General features: G+C 35.8%; 1 pseudogene; it reads right to left on the reverse strand.

The window, feature by feature from the left end:
* Positions 1-247: 247 nt before the first annotated feature.
* Positions 248-964, reverse strand: LOC143404421 (COMM domain-containing protein 2 pseudogene; annotated as a pseudogene).
* Positions 965-19,253: the final 18,289 nt, after the last annotated feature.

Genomic DNA, 19,253 nt, shown 5'->3' on the forward strand with positions numbered 1-19,253 from the left:
TATTTCTAGTTGATTCAATCCTATTTACACATTTAAAATACAAAATTACATTTCAATCTGTCAAGAAGCTGACCACATTTAGCATCAGAAAAGGAACTTGACTTTAGCTTCTGATCATGACCTCAATATCCTGGAATAGGAAAAGGAATTTCATGGAATCTAGATGCATTTATCAACACCAATTAATAAAAGTTAATTCTGAAAAGTAATTCCTGAATGTCATCCATTCACAAATGAGTCAAAGGCATTAGGACCTTAACACTTGGTACCACTTGAAGTTGTGAACTACTCTCCTACAGTGGTTGGTTTTCATCTCGTCCAAGGATTGTTACAGTTGCTGAACTAGATGAAGTAGGGTGGCTGAGGCTGTCTGCAGAACTTTGTTGTTGTGGTCTCCATTCTGATTGAGGTGTAGTTTTATAGTCACTGCTGGCTTTATCTGTTGCCTGAGACTTCTGCTTGCAGGCTGTACATCTAGTCGCCACTCAAGGCTGTGATAACTGGGAAGGCTGGGTGCCAATTCACCCAGAATAGTCCTGATCTCTTTTCTGTTGTCCAGGTAAAGCTGAAGCAATAATTTGTTCAGTTCTTCAGAGAATCCCAGAACAAAAACAGAGTCTTGGAAACCCACTTCAGAAATCATGAGCTTGGAGCTCTCAGTGAGCAGGTAGGTCAACCCTTCCACACCATGCTGGACAGTGTTACTGCTCATGTTGAGCTTCCTGGCGGCACCCTCATAGACCTTGGGGATGGTCCCTTGCCTCAGGAACTCCACCCTGATCCACCCAAACTCCACCACCACTTTGGCAGGAAGGCCAGGTGCTCCTTATGCTCTTCCGACAAGTCCAGCAGCATCTTCGCTGGGCACCATTTTCCACCCAGCAGCACCCTGGTCTTCCTGTTTAAGACATCTTTGGACATACAGATGTCTTTAATTTTTTAAAAAAATATTTTTAGTTATAGTTGGACACGATACTTTTATTTTATTTATTTATTTTTATATGGTACTGAGAATCAAACCCAGCACCTTGCACATGGTAGGCAAGCACTCCACCGCTGAGCTCCAGCCCCAGCCCCAGCCCCAGATGTTTTTAATTTTATGTGCTCAAATTATTAATCTTTTCTCATGTGATCATATGTTTTTATGTGTGCAATCTTAGGAAATATTTTATAAGATCAAGTTTTAAAAGCTACCCACAATATTTTCCACTAATCATTTTAAAATTTCCTTTTAAAATATTAACATGGTTAATATATCTAGAGTTGACAATACATATGGAATGATGTAGGAATGCAAGTGTGTATTTTATTTGTGGAATGTCAGTTCTCCAGTCCCTTTTGTTAAGTAATTCTCTTTTTTCCTACTTCTCTATGATGCCATCTCCATCATGAATCCAAGTTGTCCATGTGGACAGTTCTGTTTCTGGGATTCTTAAGAATGTGTTGATAAACTTGTGTTTTTATTGTATTGATACATGATTCTTGCTACATCGGTTGAGAATGTTTCCTTCCACTACAGAGTAAAAAGAAAAAATATAATCATAAGACATCCACTTGTATAGAAGGGTAATAATAGTAATCTGTGTGATATAGCTTTCCTTGGGAAGAATATATTTTGGACATAATTTTTTTTAATGTAGGAGTATCAGAACACTGCTTATAGAACCCACTCAACACTAAGTAGCCACGAAGCAGAGACCTGTCCCCTACCAATGGACAGCTCTCTTTCTTTCATGACATCTATTCTTACCATATGAAAAGTCTTCCATGTAAAATAATTGCCACTTACTCAGTATTGTAGAGAGAGTTGTGAGAGACTCTGTGTCTAATAGAAGAAAAAATAGGCCTTAATCTTATTATGTGGGATTAGGCCCCAATTTCCTTAATAAGACTCTTACTGTACAGGAATTAAAACCAAGAATCAGTAAAAGGGATGGAATCAAACTAAAAAGTTTCTTTTCAGTAAAAGAAACAATCTGTGAGGTGAACAGAGAGCCTACATCCTGGGAGCAAATCTTTACACCTCACATATCAGATAGTGCACAAATCTCTAGGGTACATAAAGAACTCAAAAAGCTAAACACCAAAAAAACAAATAACCCAATCAACAAATGGGCTAAGGACCTGAACAGACACTTCTCAGAAGAGGATATACAATCAATCAATAAATATAAGAAAAATGCTCATCATCTCTAGCAATCAGAGAAATGCAAATCAAAACCACTCTAAGTTATCATCTCACTCCAGTCAGAATGGCAGCTATTATGAAGACAAACAACAATAAGTGTTTGTGAGGATGTGGGGGGAAAGGTACACTCATACCTTGCTGGTGGGACTGGAAATTGATGCAGCCAATATAGAAAACAGTATGGAGGTATGGAACCACCATTTGACCCAGCTATTCCTGTCCTCGGACTATATCCAAAGGACTTAAAAACAGCATACTACAGGGACACAACTACATTAATGTTTATAGCAGCACAATTCACAATAGCTAAAGGAGGGAAATGCAGGGATGTGGGGATAAGAAATATAGTAGAATGAAATAGATGTGAGTCAACCTAGATGTCCTTCAGTGGATGAATGGATAAAAAAACATGGCATATATACACAATGGAATTTTACTCAGTATTAAAAAAGAACAAACCATGGCATTTGCATGTAAATGGATGGCACTGGAGAAGATAATACTAAGTGAAGTTAGTCAATCCCCCAGAAACAAATACTGAATGTTTCCTCTGATAAAATAAGGTTGACTCATGGTGGGGTTGGGAGGGAGAGCATGGGGGAAACAGGGTAAAGGGGTGGGAGAGAAAGGGAGGGGGCAGGGGATTAGCAAGGATGGTGAAATGTGATGTATGAAGACTTGAATTGGGTGTCAACATACTTTATATACAAAAAGAAATACAAAAATTGTGGTATATATGTGTATTAAGAATTGTAATTCTACAAAAAAAATATAGCATTACCTTAGGTAGAGGGAAGTGAAAGGAGGGGAAGGCAGGGGATATGGGGATAAGAAAGATAGTAGAATGAAACAGACATTATTACTTTATATATATGTGACTGTATGACCAATGTGAATCTACAATATGTACACTCAGAAAAAGAGAAATTGTATCCCATCTACGTATGATATATCAAAGTATAAAAGTGCATTCTACTGTCATGTATAACTAATTAAAACAAATTAAAAATTAAAAAAGAGAGAATTGTGGCTTTGACCAATAGTGTTGCCCCTGCATCTCCCAAAAGAGCAAGAGTGCATGGCTCTCAGAAAACTCCCTCTGCTGAGAAGCCTTGCTTCCCTTCAGTCTGGTCCTCACAACTAACCTCTTACACTGTTACCAAGAAAGCCTAATGTGTGCATGGGAGTGGGTATGTCATGAGGAATAGAACATTCAAATATTTACATTTTATATTGCTTCCACTCTGCATTCTTCTTGCTCACTACCCTAGTGTGTAATTTTGCAATGAATTTCCTTTCATTTTACTGAACATTTTTAAATTCTTCAAAGACTGTGATTCTAGAATGCTGTGTTGTTTTGTGAGCCTCTGTGTTTTCATGCAAAATGGAATGTCTAATTGATAGGAGGTTGCTGTTACATCAAAGTAAAGTTTTGCACTTAATGTAATTTCTACATCTGCACCAGCATTTTACTATTTTAATCAGAACAACTTTATAATGACAATAGCTTAATTTATAATAATAATAGCTTAATAGTTAATTGATAGGCCAGAACCACTCCAGGTTCCTCTTTAGATTTCATGGTGTTTTAGCCTTCAAAATACTTTTTTTTTGGCAGGGAGGATGTACTGGGGATTGAATTTAGGGGCACTCTACCATGGAGCCACACATCCCCAGCCCTATTTTGTATTTTATTTCAGAGACACGGTCTCACTGAATTGCTTAGTGCCTGTTTTTGCTGAGGCTAGCTTTGAACTCATGATCCTCCTGTCTCTGCCTCCTGAGCTGCTGTCATTACATGTGTGTGCCACTGCACCTGGACACCTTAAAAATACTTTTAAAAATGACCTAGACAAAGTCTTATGTTGACAAATGTAGTATATGCCTTTATGTATTTATGTTCTTTTGCATATCCCCTAATAAAATTTTATAATTTGTCTACAGAAGTCTTAAGTCTATTATTTGATTATTTAGGCAATTTCAGTCTCTGATACTATTGTAAATAGTATATCCTGTTCAATCACGATTTCTAATCATTTGCCACTGGAATATAAAACTTTAATTTTGCTTTTATATCTCAAGCTTTTATTCAGGAACCTTGACAATTTCTATTTAAAAAATAAACAATATATTAAAAAAATCGTCATCATTTGAAAATAATGCAAGTTTAAGCTTTCTATATTTTAGTATTCCATTCTTCTACTTTCTTTTATTCTCATTATATTTTACTCATGAGGATCTCCAATACAAATTTGATTAAACATGGTGATACCGGGTATGATTATTCTGATTTTAAATAAACATTTCTAGGGAGGAGAGATGCTAGCAAGAAGTCTGACTAGAAGTCCTACCATCCTTCCTCCCATAAAGACAACTCCCAAAATAAGCAATGCATTTTGGTGAGGGTAAGTGAAGAGAGCCCCAGAGCACATCTAAGGATCACCAGAAGCCAGATAGAACATGGGATCCTGGGATGTTCACACAGAGTATAGGACACACTTAGTTTCTGACACGCCATCAACAGCCAGGAGCAGCTCAGAACAAGGGAGCTTCCTCCCTGTGTGGACTAATCAAGCAAGAGGACCCCAGAAGCTCCCACCCAAACCTTGGACACCTTCCATACTCACTACTATGACTCTTGTATTCTCATGCCACTCAGCTCTCCTGAGGGGACTGCCTGGAGTCCACACATCTGAGCTCCCAGAAGAGAAGGTGGTGACGGTGTACCCCACTCCTGTGGCCAGCACAGCTATTAGATCATGACACCTGGGGACTGGAAATACTGCTGGATTGTGTCTTGCTCAGGTGACAAACAGCCATGGCACCCCACCTTCCCTGAGACTTAGCACTGCTAAACCACCCACACTTGGTGGCCTGCCACTCCTGAGCTCAGCCCCTGTCATAGCCTACCCCATGGGGCCAGCCTGCAGTGAAGCCACACATCAGTGCTCCCAGACCCTGGTGCATCCTGCCCCTCAGGGCCTGGACTGGGACTGTAGGCTGCCTCCTGGAAGAGGCATCTGAGTGCCCACAGCAGTCATAACCTACGTCTGACTGAAGTTTCACATCACTTCTTGGGACCTAGCAGAGCAGCCAGACTTGCAAGGACTGAGATGAATGTAGTGTCGTGGGTTCAGAAAACAGCATTGGCTGAGCTGCATCCTCACCTACAGGTCAGAAAACCCTACAACCCTGGGTAAGACCGAGGACCCTGCAATGCTGGAACTGTGTGATCTTCCTAGACCTTCCACTCCTAGAACTGGATAGGCCTCTGTGGGGGGCTGTTGCATTTTCCTTCCCTGATTGGTTGCAGCTCTGTCAGTCACTTGCAGTGATCTGGCCACATTCAAAGTGGCCCTACATGGCTGCCCTGATCCTGGAAGTAGCAGAATGTGTCTTCATGCTTAGGCATGCCTTCCTATAACCCAGGGGTCAAATTACCTTACTTGTCCTTGTAACCCTGCCCCTCTTGACCTTATTTGGATGAAATTTTCTAAAGAATGAGGGTCTCCCTGGTAAAAGTCCACTCTTGGACATGCTCACTCTCACCAGCCCCTCGTGAGATTCCTTGCTCTCCCATTTGGAGAGCTTGAGGCAGAGGAGCTGTCCTGGGTGTTTTATTTGGTATCCTAGGGAATTCACTGGAGTAACCTTTAGTTTGGATGCCTGTGCTGCTGGGGGTGGCAGGCCTGCCAAGATTCTGCAGTCCTGGAACTGGATAGGAATCCTAGACCCTACAATGGAGTGATCTCCCAGAACCCTGCAGTTCTGGAACTGGGTGAGTTTTCTGGACCCACCCCCATTCCTGGAACTGGGTGACCCCCAAGCTGCTGAGTTGCTGAGCCACTCTGCTCCCTAGAGAGGAGTCATTATATATTTTTGTTTCCCTTCCCTTCAAAGTGCAGCACTGTGGGAGTCCATCCTTGAACTGACTGAGTTTACTCCCTGGCTAGGTGTGAGGTGCTCAGACACTTTTAATGTGGCAGAGCTCTCCCCACCCTTTTTGGGTTTGAGAGCTTTTCCGTGTGATGTGGAGGCATGTCTCACCACTGCCTCAAAGACCCAATCATCACACCTGACCTTGCCACATTGCCCCCCGCTTGACCTTCATTGGATAAAATTTTCCCCAGAATTTTTTGTTCCCCAATAAAAGCCCTATCCTTAGTGTTCTCTCTCTCTCTCTCTCTCTCTCTCTCTCTCTCTCTCTCTCTCTCACTCTGTCTCTCCTCTTCAGTTAAACCTCACTGCCTCCCTGGGGGGCTTGAGGCTGAGGGTTCAAGAAGCCATCCCAGAGCTGGTTTAAAGGTAAAATGGTGTCTGTGTCTTTAATTTAAACTCCCTGAGGATTTTCCCACGTGACCAAACTGTTCACACCATCTGCACTGGCCCTGGACTAAATAGCACCAGAAACTCTTCTTGCAATCATAGAATGAGAAAGGGCCGACTCTTATGTAGATCAACTAGGAGTTCCTTTGAGTTTGTTGAGATGAAAAGTGCTTAGAATAGTAACTCACCTAATAAATTCTCAGTACACTTCACCATCACCTGGTTAAGATCAACATTTCTTATTGTGTACTATATATCCTTAGATAGTGGAACTGTGTGCCTTGCCAGTGGTCTGATGGCTTTCCAATGGCCCTGTTCATAGCCCATGGTCCTCATCCCTGCCACCTGCTCCTTCTCCCACATCCTTGGCCAGTGGTTTGCAGACAGGTGCACACCAGGATCATTTGCAGGTCATCATCTCATCTGACCTCCTTCTTCACCTGAGGCTGCTGGCCTCTCTTCCCTGGTTCCCAGGCACTGCTCATGTGATTTGCTGTCCTGGGCCCTTCTCCACATTGATAGAAGGGAGCTGAGCAATTGTGGTTGGATGGTAAACACCAGAACATATTTACAGTCCTGCAGAACTTCTAGCACCATGAAGAGTGCAGGCTCTGCAGCCAGGTGCCTGGGTGCTGGCTCAGCTCCTGCTCCAGTTGTTCCCTGGACAAGTCCATTGCACTAGCCCTACCTGCCTTCCTCTGTGAAGACTGACTCCTATGTGGAGATATGTTGGCATGTGGTCTTAATGATCTACTAAGGAAGAGGCTTAGAATTACTTGGTATGTAATAAGCAGTCAAAATTAAAAATTTTAACTTATCTTTTCTTAATATTTTTCATTAGGAGCTCTTGATCTTGGGATAATAAAATTAATGGAAGCTAGCTGGGTTCAAATTCTGACTGAAGGACTCATTGGGAGCACAATTTGGAGCACATTATTAAACTAAGATCAGCCTGTTAGGCTACAGGATTAATACTACCTACTTCCTAACACACAGTTGTTACAGAAGTAAATAAAATAAATGGAATTAAGCACTTTGTATAATGCCTAGCATGTAATAAATAGGAATTACTAAACTTCAGTGCAGGGGTTTTTAGACTTTATGATTACTGATACCAGATTGAAGGTCAAAGATATCATATAGGACCCTATTTTCATGTATCAATTGGAATAAAGCTCTACTAGTATCTAGAGCTGCAGTAGCAAGAAGTAGTTTTTTAAATCAGTGTGTATGAACTCTTACAACAAAATTATAGTAGAAAAAATTGAGTGAAATATAGTTAAAAAAAAAGCATATTTACATATGTATATTCACTAAAGGCAGACAACAGTCAAAAAAAGTTAGAAAATTCCTTATTAATTTCAAAAGTCTAGTTTCACTCCTGTTGAGCAGTTAGTCAAGAAAGAACTTTCACTGTGTTAACACACCCCTCAGTGGTTTTGTTTCATGGAAGAATTTTCAGTCTGTTATTTTAGTGCTGTGCTATTATGCATTAGATGAACCTGTTTTCCTGGTTGGTTTTCTATTTGTAACATTCAATTGATAATCAACCCAGATTTGTATACAAGATTTGGGACTTTTAAACTCATTATGATGCTTTTTTGTATATACACAGCAAAGAGGCTATTTTCCAAATGATGTTATTTTGCCAACATCATGAATGAGATGCTGCCAATTTGACTGGTTTGTTAAGAAGGTCCTTTTTTTTTTTTTTTTTTAGTTTCAGGATTTCCTCTTGTAGGTCACAATTTGCTAAGTGTTTTTTTTTAACATGTATGGTGTTTAATTTTATTGAATATTCTTTAACACATCCACAATACCAGTATCTTGATGTGATGCTTCCTCTTTATCAGTGTTGTCCAATAGACCTTTCTGCCATGACAGAAATGTACAGTATCTGCACTGCACTGTCAGGTATAATAGCCACCAGCCCATGAGCCCATGTGGTTACTGAGTTCTTGAAATAAGTAGTGGGACTGAGATACTGAAATTTGATTTTGTAGAATTTAATTAATTTAAATAGTCATACAAGGGCTTTGGTTCCTCTATTGAATGACTAATATGTAGGTTAGCAGAAGACCTTTTAATTGGTGTTCATTATAATTTTCTTTTCCTGATCTTTTTTCTTGCCTGCCTTCATTCTTTGTTCCTTCCTTCCTTCCATTCCTTTTTCCTCCCTCCCTCCCTCACTTTTCCCTTTCTCTTTCTCCCTTTCTCTCCTTCCCCCATTCATTCCTTCCTTTTTTCCTTCCTTCCTTCCTTCCTTCCTTCCTTCCTCCCTTCCTTCCTTCCTTCCTTCTTTTCTTCCTTCTCTCTAGCACTGGGGCTCAATCCCAGGGCCTCAGCATGCAAGAAAAGTGCTTTACCACTGAAACACATCCCAGCCTTCAGGAGAGTTTTCAATTAAAGTCTCCTGAAAGAAAGCTGGGTGCACAAATATAATTATTACAATTTTAGAAATGGGAGGTCCATGCCTTTAATCCCAGTGGCTTGGGAGTGTGAGGCAGGAGGATCATAAGCTCAAAGCCAGTCTCAATAAATTGGTGAGATCCTGTCTCAAAAAAATAAGATCTCTGATTGTGACTCAGCGGTTAAGCTCCCCAGGGTTCAATCTCCAGTTCCAAGGGGAAGATAAGAATTTTACAAATGGGAAATAATCTTTTAGAAATAGTACAAGTTACATAATTTTAGCTTCAATTTAAAAGTTTAGTCCTATTCTCAGACTTTATTTACAGGACATTCTGCTATTTTTTTCTTGAAAACATGGTACTTAAACAAATCTGACTTTTTCAAATGTGAAAATAGAGTCCACTGAGAGTTAGCTGCCAATTCCTGATAGTATTTAGTTGTAAGTTCCACAAATACAGAAAGGTTTTTTGTTGTTGTTAGTACTGGAAATTGAATGCAGAGCCTTGCACATGTTAGGCAAGCACTTAACTGAGCTTTATTCCAGCCCAGAAAGTGTTTTTAAAGATTGTCTTGTCTCTGTTATCTAGCATGGTGATGGTGTATAGTAAATTGTCATTCAATGTTTGTTTAATTATTGTCATTAAATATCAACAACCTAAAGCTTTAAACTACACAACAGTCCTTAAATCCTACAATCCAATAGTGACATCAGTTCATGTTAGTAGCAAGATGGAGATGGGAACCAGGGCCACAGTGCAGTGATCCCTGGCTGGTAGCTGAAACCTCAGGATGCAAACTGCATCAGCACAGGGCACTGCCATGTATGGACACATATTTGGAAACAGCCCACTAGAATCAAGGTCTATTTACCCTACAGTCTTAGGTTCAGAGTTAGAAAGGACTTTCCACATGATTTAAACCAACATTCTTTCCCCAGAAGGATTTGTCTTTACAGTGTATTAAACATGGTTGCTATGGTCTGAATATGTTCTTCCCAAATGTATATGTTGTGACAATCACTATTGTGACAGCAGCAAAAGGGAAAATGAGACTTACTATGCTCTCAAAATCAACTTAAATAAATTATGTCTCAATTCTAATGACATATACGTTTTCACTGGTTGATAGTACAGGTAGAAAAAGTATGTAATGTGATTTATAAGTCAAAACGTGTGATTAGGTCATGGAGCTCTATATTTTTTAACAGAATGAATGCCCTTATATAAGAGGCTTCACACATCATTCACATCCCTTTCCCCCCTTCTGCTTTCTGTCAACTGATGATGCAGCAATACACGCCACCTTGGACAATGTGAATATACATAGTGTTACTTAACTGTACACTTCAAAATGGTCTAAATGGCAAATTGTAAGTGTATTTTACAATAAAAACATCGAAAGATGCATTTTCTATTCTGTTCAGTGTTTCCTGCTATTATTTAGTAATCACATTCATTAAGAGCACTTACCAGCCAGGCACAGTGGCTCATGCCTGTAATCCCACTGGGAGGCTGAGGCAGGAGAATTGCAAGTTCAAAGCCAGCCTCAGCAAAAGCAAAAGCAAGGTGCTAAGAAATTCAGTGAGACCCTACTCTAAATAAAAAACAAAATAGGGTTGTGGATGTGGCTCTCTGGTACCCCAAAAAAGAAGCACTAATCAAAATTTCACAACCCTGTATTTGAGATTCAATTCTGCTTGCTGCATCTCTGAAAACTAAAAGCATGTCACTTAGCTAAGCCTCAGTTTCCTCATCTGTAACACAGGAATTATAAAATGCTTACTTACCCATTAGAGGTTGCTGTGAAATTTCAACTTGGTAAAGTCTAAATACACAAAGCTCAATAAATGTTAGCTCTGATTTTATTTTTAAGTTTTCAAACCAATATGATTCTTGTACTTTGTATAAAGAAGGCTAAAAAATGGCTTTAGCATTAAAAAGGCCTTTTGTTCATTTCTCCTTAGTCCTTAATGTTATGAAGAACTATAAGACAACATGCCCTAAAACCCATTTCATATTATAGTCAAGTGGTGAGCCCATGTGTTGACCACTGAGTCAATAGTTAATAATCTTAAAGTATCATACTCCAAGAGGCAAAAATTTCAGAGAAGCCACAATAACTTATTGTACTTGAAATAATTTACATATAATAATGTGTGTATAAATCTGTACATATAATTTTTATCAAGTATATATGATCATACAACAACATTGACTCACAATATAGTTCACACATACCAAGAATGCTATTTTATTTTTGTCCCTTTTACATCATATTTTAGGCAAGATGATGAAACCCAGAAAATAACAGGAATGGACTATTTTATAAAAACTGGGTATTTTATAAGTGAAACACATTCAGTCATCTACATCTCTCAAATTGCAAACAATGTGACTTACTATACTCTCAAAATGAACTTAAATAAATTATTGCTCAATTCTAATGACATATACGTTTTCACTGGTTGATATTCCAGGTAGAAAAAGTATGTAAAGTGATTTATAAGTCAAAACATTTCATACAAAAGGATATTTTTTGGGGGTACTGGAAATTGAACTAAGGGACACTCAACCATTGAGCCGCATCCCCAGTCTTATTATGAATTTTATTTAAAGACAGCGTTGCTAAGAGTTTTGCCATTGCTAAGGCTGACTTTCTACTTGAGATCCCACCTGTCTCAGCCTCCCAAGTTACTGGGATTACAGGCATACATCCAAAGGAATGGTTTTAACCAAACCCTCATAATGTCAAGAGAAAATGCATTGAAATTAAAAATATCTGAAGCACGCCTTTTTTAAGACCATTATAAAAAATATAAAAAAGGTTAAAAATGTCATAAAATAAAAATTTACACAGAAAAAGTTAAGGGGTTAAAAACTATCAAATGTATTAAAATCATCTAAAGTCAAATAAGACATAATTTAACTATATAATTTAAATTATAATATTATATAAATATATTGCATATTATATAATACATATATAATATAAATTAAATACAATATATTTATATAACATTCTAATTTATATTATATTATATATAATACATTTATTTTATCATATATACATATAATAAAAATATATAATATATATAAATTTTATGTATATTAATATATAAATATATTATATATTCATAATATATTATATATAATTTATATAATATATTTACATAATGTACTTATATATTTATATATAAATTGTATATATTAATATATAAATATATAAGTATATATATTATATAAATTATATATTACATATCAAAATGTTTATGATTCATATGAATTTAATATAAATTATATATAATATATGAAATACATATATATTATATACACATATAATAAAATAATATATAAATTAAATGTATAAATATTATTTTATTATATATAACATATTTATTATATATCATATAATATATTTAGATTTATATTAATTTATATTATATTGCATATCATTGTAATGTAATTATATAATAATATAATTTCTATTATTAATAAGATAATAATACAATTATTATATTAGTATAATTAATATTAATATGATATATAAAACATGGATTATATTATAATATATTATATAAGATATAATATATAAGATATTGTAGAACATTTATTTTAGAGCAAAGAAATGGAATGAGAGAGAGTATATAATGACAAAAAGTAAATGGTTCAGGTTAACCTGTGTCACTGCAGGTGGTGGGCTTACTGAAGATGAGGCTGAAAGATCAGTGGCCACCTGGACTATGGACTGTCTTTCAGAGGCATGCTTCAGCCTTTATTTTTCACTACTGTCACTCTGATAGCAGGAGCAAAGAAAGCATAAAGAGGAGATAATGGAGAAAGAGAGAGCTCATCAAGAGGCTGTTGCTACAGCTTGGAAAATATGTTATGTCCCTTCCCCTTTGGCTTGAGGGTAAGCCCTGCACCACAGGACCATCCAGGGAGGCTGGCTCCTGACATCCCTTGATTCTGTTCCCAAGAAGCCATTTTACTCATCTGCAAGATTCAGACAGAAAGAGGGGAAAGAGGAATTTGTGGAGTGCAGACTCAAATTCTGTGACACAGATGTACAAATAATCTATATTTACTCTCTTTGGCCATACCAGCTTGCAGTGTAGTTAGAAAAAAATATAACCTCTATCTAGGTTGCCATGAACTCCTCATGTAAAATATAGTCACAGAATATTTAAAGGCAAACGTTTAGTATAACTCTGAGATATTTGCATCCTTATCTGATAGAGAATTTTTTAATCCTGAAATTAAACTTGGCAATTTCTGGAGATGAATCAAAGCTGGGCTAAGTACAGTGGCCTTATAGTTACTGAGACAGAGAGGGACATACCTAGTAGACATGCACATTGTTGCAAGCCTAAATAGCAACAGTCCTCTCTCTATTAATGGGATCTAAAATGTCAGTGTCTTTTTGTCTGTCTCTCTTTCTCTCTCTCTTATATATTTTGTTTGTTTTCATTTTGTTCATGCAGGTATGAAAACATGACTCTAGAAAAGAAGATACTCAGGTTTATTTGTTCTTTCTGACCTTAAGGAAGATTTATGATCATTATTTGATAACGGAAGAAAAAAGCAAATTTGGCATCATTCTTCTCGCTCCATGATTTCAAGCTGTTGCAAGAAAGAACATCTCTTAAAATGATATTCAATAAGTCTCATAAAAGTTAAAATATTGATTAAGGAAAGCTTGTTGAAATAGTTTCCTAAACTGATAGTTTAATGAGACTTTATTTAACTGAAATAAAGTTCTTCTCTGTCCCATTAGTTGAACCCCCGAAATAAATGTAGTATCTTCTTTAGAAACAGTTTTGCTTTAATTTGTAGTTTTCTTTGTTTGTTTGTTGTTGTTTTTACATGTACTCAATTTGGTGTCTGGAGAATATGCTCAGACAGGAATAGTATCACTTTTTTGATATCCATGTGAGATAGCTATGCAGAGTCTGCTAAAACTGAAATGTCACAGCAATATTGAGACATACTTTCTAGCACACTAGACCTTACATAAAGATCAGTGTCCTTGCAGAATGTCACTGATGAAAGTTCAGGCTTGTGGTACTTTCAAGGTAGCTATCCATAAAAACCAAACTCAAATCCAACTGAAGTATGATGACACTGAACCCATGCTTGCCCCAAACATCTTAATACAAAAGAGGTATTTCTATTTCCATTACAAATATTATCATACAATTCTCAACTATTTCTTCAGCAATGAACGATTTAAAAAATTGTGAGACACATGGGAAAATGAAGTTAAAACTATTGATTTTAAAGAGCTAAAGCAAGCAACATATATAGAATTATATATTATGATGAATTATATATGTATGATGTTTAAGGATTCTAGCAGAAAGGTGATCAATATACATGAACAGATGTGGATTTGCAGCAGGAAAGTGGAAATTGTTAACAGACAGGTGGAAACTCTGTAAACCACAAATCACAATATTAGTGATGAAGAATTCTTCAGTGGGCTCAACAAAATACTACACATGAACATAACAGAGAGAAGAATCAGAGCCCTTGAAAAAGGTCAATAGAAATTAACTAAACAGCAGCACAAAGAGATTCAGGAGTACAATCAATGACAGCTGAGTTCCCAGTAGCTTGGGGCATCCCCAAAAGCAATGTCAAAGAGTTTACTGTAAATATGATTGAGATTCCAAAAGACAAAATGGAAAGGGAAGAGAACATGGCTGAGAGCTTTCTGAAACTACTCAAAGACAACAAACCACAGGTCCACAAGTTCAGAGAACCGGAGCAGAATAACTGCAAGGAAAACACACTCATGCACATCATAGACAACATAATAAAATCTAATATAAAGTAAGCATTTTGGAGGCAACTAGAGAAAATGTTACATATGAGGAATTAAAAATAAAAATAGGAGCAGTTATTTATGGAAACTCTACAAGTGAGATAAAATAGAAAATCATCTCTAAGATATTGAATAGAAAATGGCAATTCCAAATTCTTTACCTAGTGAAAATGTTTGTAAATAAATGTAAATACAGAGTTTATTTTATTTTTTATTAGAGCTTAATGGTTACACATAGTTTCTGGGTTCATCCTGATAAACTCAAACATGAATGAAAATCCCTTTCAGTTCATGATCTCCATCTCCCCTCACACTTCCCCTCCCCTCTCTTCCTCTATTCTACTAGCCTTTGTTTTACTTGTCTATTAATTGTAAATACAGAGTTTTACAAATTATAAAAACAATGAAAACAAATATTAATGGATTCAATGTAATCCAAGAAAAAAATATGATTTTTTTTTCAGGGAGGTACAGAATGATCCAAAAATTTATATATAAATGCAAATGTTTAAGTACAGCCAAGAAATTTTTGATGAACATTGTAGAAAGACTGAGCACAGTAGAAATAAGACATAATTCTTATAATTCTTTAGTTTGTAATACATAATTATATTTGTGCTTGAGTGGGTCAACAGGCCCAAAGAATTGGGAGAGTTGCAAAATAAACAGTCATATATTGTTATCAAACTTACAATTCTTTCATGAGTTTGGAGACAAAGACTATCTTCTGTTTAAATTGTTTTGGGAAAATAGATCATCCTTTTTCAGAAAAATACTTTGAACCCATAATTCACACTACATAGATCTTAAGTTTTTGCAGAAATTTATACAGATACATATGAAAGGTCAAATGACACACATTTAGAAAAATAAATAGATAAGGAGCACCATGCCGATAGATGTGAAGATACACACAGGCAATCACACATATATCCCTCCTACCATAAAGTAAAATGTTGTTGACTACAGTCAAAAATTCTTTTCACAAAAATTCCATAAAAGGTGTTAAAGCTAATCACAGAATGAGAAATGACATTGACAAATCATATAACACACAGGAAACTCATATCCTTTGTATTTAAGGAACGCCTAAAAATCAAGAAAAAGACAGACTATGATAGAAAAAGACATCACAAAACATGAAAAAGAACTAGTGGAAAAACATGAAGAAGTGTTGCACCTAATTCATTTGAGAGAAATGCAAATTAATGTCTCAATAAGATACAACACATTACCATATACAGTACAGCCCCTGTACTTCAAAATGTGAGCAATTTTGGTGTGGAAACCATCATACTATGCAACAAAGACTCTGAAGTCATGGCAAACCTGATGTAGAAGGACAAGATTCACTTCCTCTAACCTAGGAAGTCCATTCCTAGGGGTGTTACACAAGGGAATTGTGCATGTATACACACACACACACACATACACACACACACACATACATATTTCAAAATCAACTGAATAATATTTCAGAAAAGATAAACCTGAGAATTTATATATTTATCAATAGTATAATAAACAAAGTGATTTTATTATATACAATATATACATTTTCAACCACACAATGAAATAGAAGAATCTTATTGATATCTTTTTGCAAATAAAGCAAAGTACAAAAGAAGACATGCAATAAAATCTGATTTATCTAGAAAGAAGGTCAAACTAAGTTATGTTATTTCAGACATCATTTGTATATGATATAATCCATGAGGAATTCAAAAGTTGTGATACTGGTTGTCTCTAGTAGGGTAGTCAGAGATTGAAATACACTCCTTTGGGGTTTTAGCAATGCTCAATTTATGTTTCTGGGGTGTGATTTTTTATAATTTATATGCTTTATATTTAATGTACTCCTCTAAATGTGTCATATTTCATAATTTTGAAAAACAGAGAAGGGAATATAGTTCATCAGAATCTTGCTTTGAAAAGGATGAAGGCATTGTGTTATAACTGATTAAGATATAGGATCAAGAGAAGGTTCAAGATACTTTTGACTCATAGAAAGGCCCTCTTCTATAGGTTCATAAAGAATACAACCTTGGTTTTCTTAAATACAGTTTATATGGTTACACTTTAAACTTTTTTGTTGTTGTTGTTTCAGTGTAGAATGTGAGATCTGGTTCTGATTTGGTCTCTTTCTAAGTTTGCCATGCAGTTGTCTCTTTCTATTTAAAAGTCCACCTTTACTCTCCATGCTTTCTATAGAGTTTATTTTGGACTTTCTATTCTGTTCCATTGGTGATCTATACATTCAAGAGTCATTACCACATTTTTAACCTTTATTTTTAACAATGTATCTTCTTTTTTGTGTTGAGTACTTTTATGTTGTTTTCACACTGTGCTTTTGGTTTTCATTCTTTCAGTAATTCTCTCTAAATTTTAACATATTACTTACTATTGTTTTATTAAGCAGGACAAGAAAGACAATACCAAAATGGTTATTAATGTGGGGTCCAGACTCAAAAGGCTCCTGTGGTATTGCCTTGAGATGACTTAATTATCTTCAGTGCCTTAAATTTAATAACTTTAATAATAGTCCCACTAATAAACATAAAAATGTTTTAAGTAATGATAATTACAATAAAGCAATACTTCATGTTCATAAGATTTTGTGAGCAATAGATGTGTTATTACAAGGACCACAACTGGCACATGGTGAATCCTGAAAAAATATTAGCTGCTATTACTAACTACTTACCATGCTAAGGAATAAAGAAGTTGTACATGTTTACTATTGCTGTTGTAACAAATGACCACCAACTAAGTGACTCAAAACAATAAGAGTAAGATCTGAGTTTCTAAAAAACATTTCAGTAATAATAAATTAAAATGCTCAGAGAAAATGACACATGTGGTATAGAAGCTTCTATTATATGACAACATAGAACTTGAGAAATGTTTGAAATAAACATTTACTAAGGATGCTCAGTAAAATTATCTCTTAAAATATGCTAGAAAGGGCTGGTGTTGTAGCTCAGTGGTAGAGCACTTGCCTAGCACTTGTGAGACCTTGAGTTCGATCCTTAGCATCACATTAATATACATAAATAAAATAAAAGTACTGTATCCATCTAAAACTACAAAAAATAAAAATAAATATGTTACAACAAAAAGAAAGAAAGAAACAATAAGAGCAAGGGCCGGGGTTGTGGCTTAATGGTCGGGCCCTCACCTCGCATGGGTGATGCACTGGGTTAGATCCTTAGTACCACATAAAAATAAATAAATAAAGGTATCATATCCATCTACAACTAAAATAATATTTTAAAAAATATAAGCTTATACTCTACAATTCTGGAAATCAGAAGTCTGCGAGGCTAATCTCAGGCATTAGCAGGTTTGTGATTCATATGGAGACTCCAGGAGAGAATCTATTTCCTCACTTCTCATTATACCTAAATAATTTAGTCATTTAATTTCATAATAATAAGATCAGTGGGGTCAGAAAACATAGTCTAGTTCTTAGTAGTTCTAAAAAACTGTCCCTGTTCATCTTTCAGTGCCTTTTCTTGTCATTTTGTATCCAATAACACAGTTCTGTTCTAGATGACAGAGTATGTGGGGACACATGGGAGCCAAGGAAGCTGGTGGGAAGGAAAGTTTGTGGACCACTGGTGGAAGCAACTTGCACCTCTAGAATTTTGTAAGGGGAAGACCCCTTATTTGGTGGGGAGATACTAGAGAAGAGTTAGTGAGCTAGATGTCAGATTATTTGTAGTGTGGTCTAGACTAACAATATAAATGGTAGGAACTTTGGATAAGTAGATTAATTATGCCATGACCCAGGTTTAAAAGTGTGTTGAAGATAAATAGTAATGATATAGAAAGTTGTTCTTTCCGACTATGCCATTTCCTCAGGTGTAAAATATATGTTGTTTTCTGTTTTGTGGTCTGCATAGCTCACAAAGGTATCTATAGAGTATTGCTAAATAAATGCTCAGCCAGTGTGCTGGTACCTTGTGGAGTTGAGGTCAAGTCCAGAAATATAGCTGAACAGACTTTTGCTGATACAAGAAGTTTAGAGAAATAAAATTCTCAAAGAACAGAAGAAAAAGTACAGATATTAACACTAATGTGTTTTTCTTCTGTATATAAGTAAAACACATTTTGAGCAACTAAAAAATAAATGATGCACTTCTAATATCTCCCCACTGGAAATTCTTTATATAATTAAGTGGTAATAAGGGATAAAGAAATGTAACTTTGTGGAGTATTCCGACAATTTTTAAAACTTTTATTGGAGTTAAACAAAACAAATAGAAAGGCATAGCAAAGTATATTTTAATTCTAGTTTTTAAAGAAATTCCTAATCTCCTGATGAAAATTTAGAAGATTTCCCCATAGAATTTTAAATACTGTGAAACATTTTTAAAAAGAGTTAAAACCATAATAGATTTATGGCTTAAAAATATTTTATAGTTAAAACTACATACTAACAGATACATTCATTTAATCAATATTTTTAAATAATCAACAGGCTCTCACAAAAGACTGCAAAGGT

This window comes from Callospermophilus lateralis, chromosome 7 (assembly GCF_048772815.1).
Source record: "Callospermophilus lateralis isolate mCalLat2 chromosome 7, mCalLat2.hap1, whole genome shotgun sequence".
NCBI lineage: Eukaryota > Metazoa > Chordata > Mammalia > Rodentia > Sciuridae > Callospermophilus > Callospermophilus lateralis.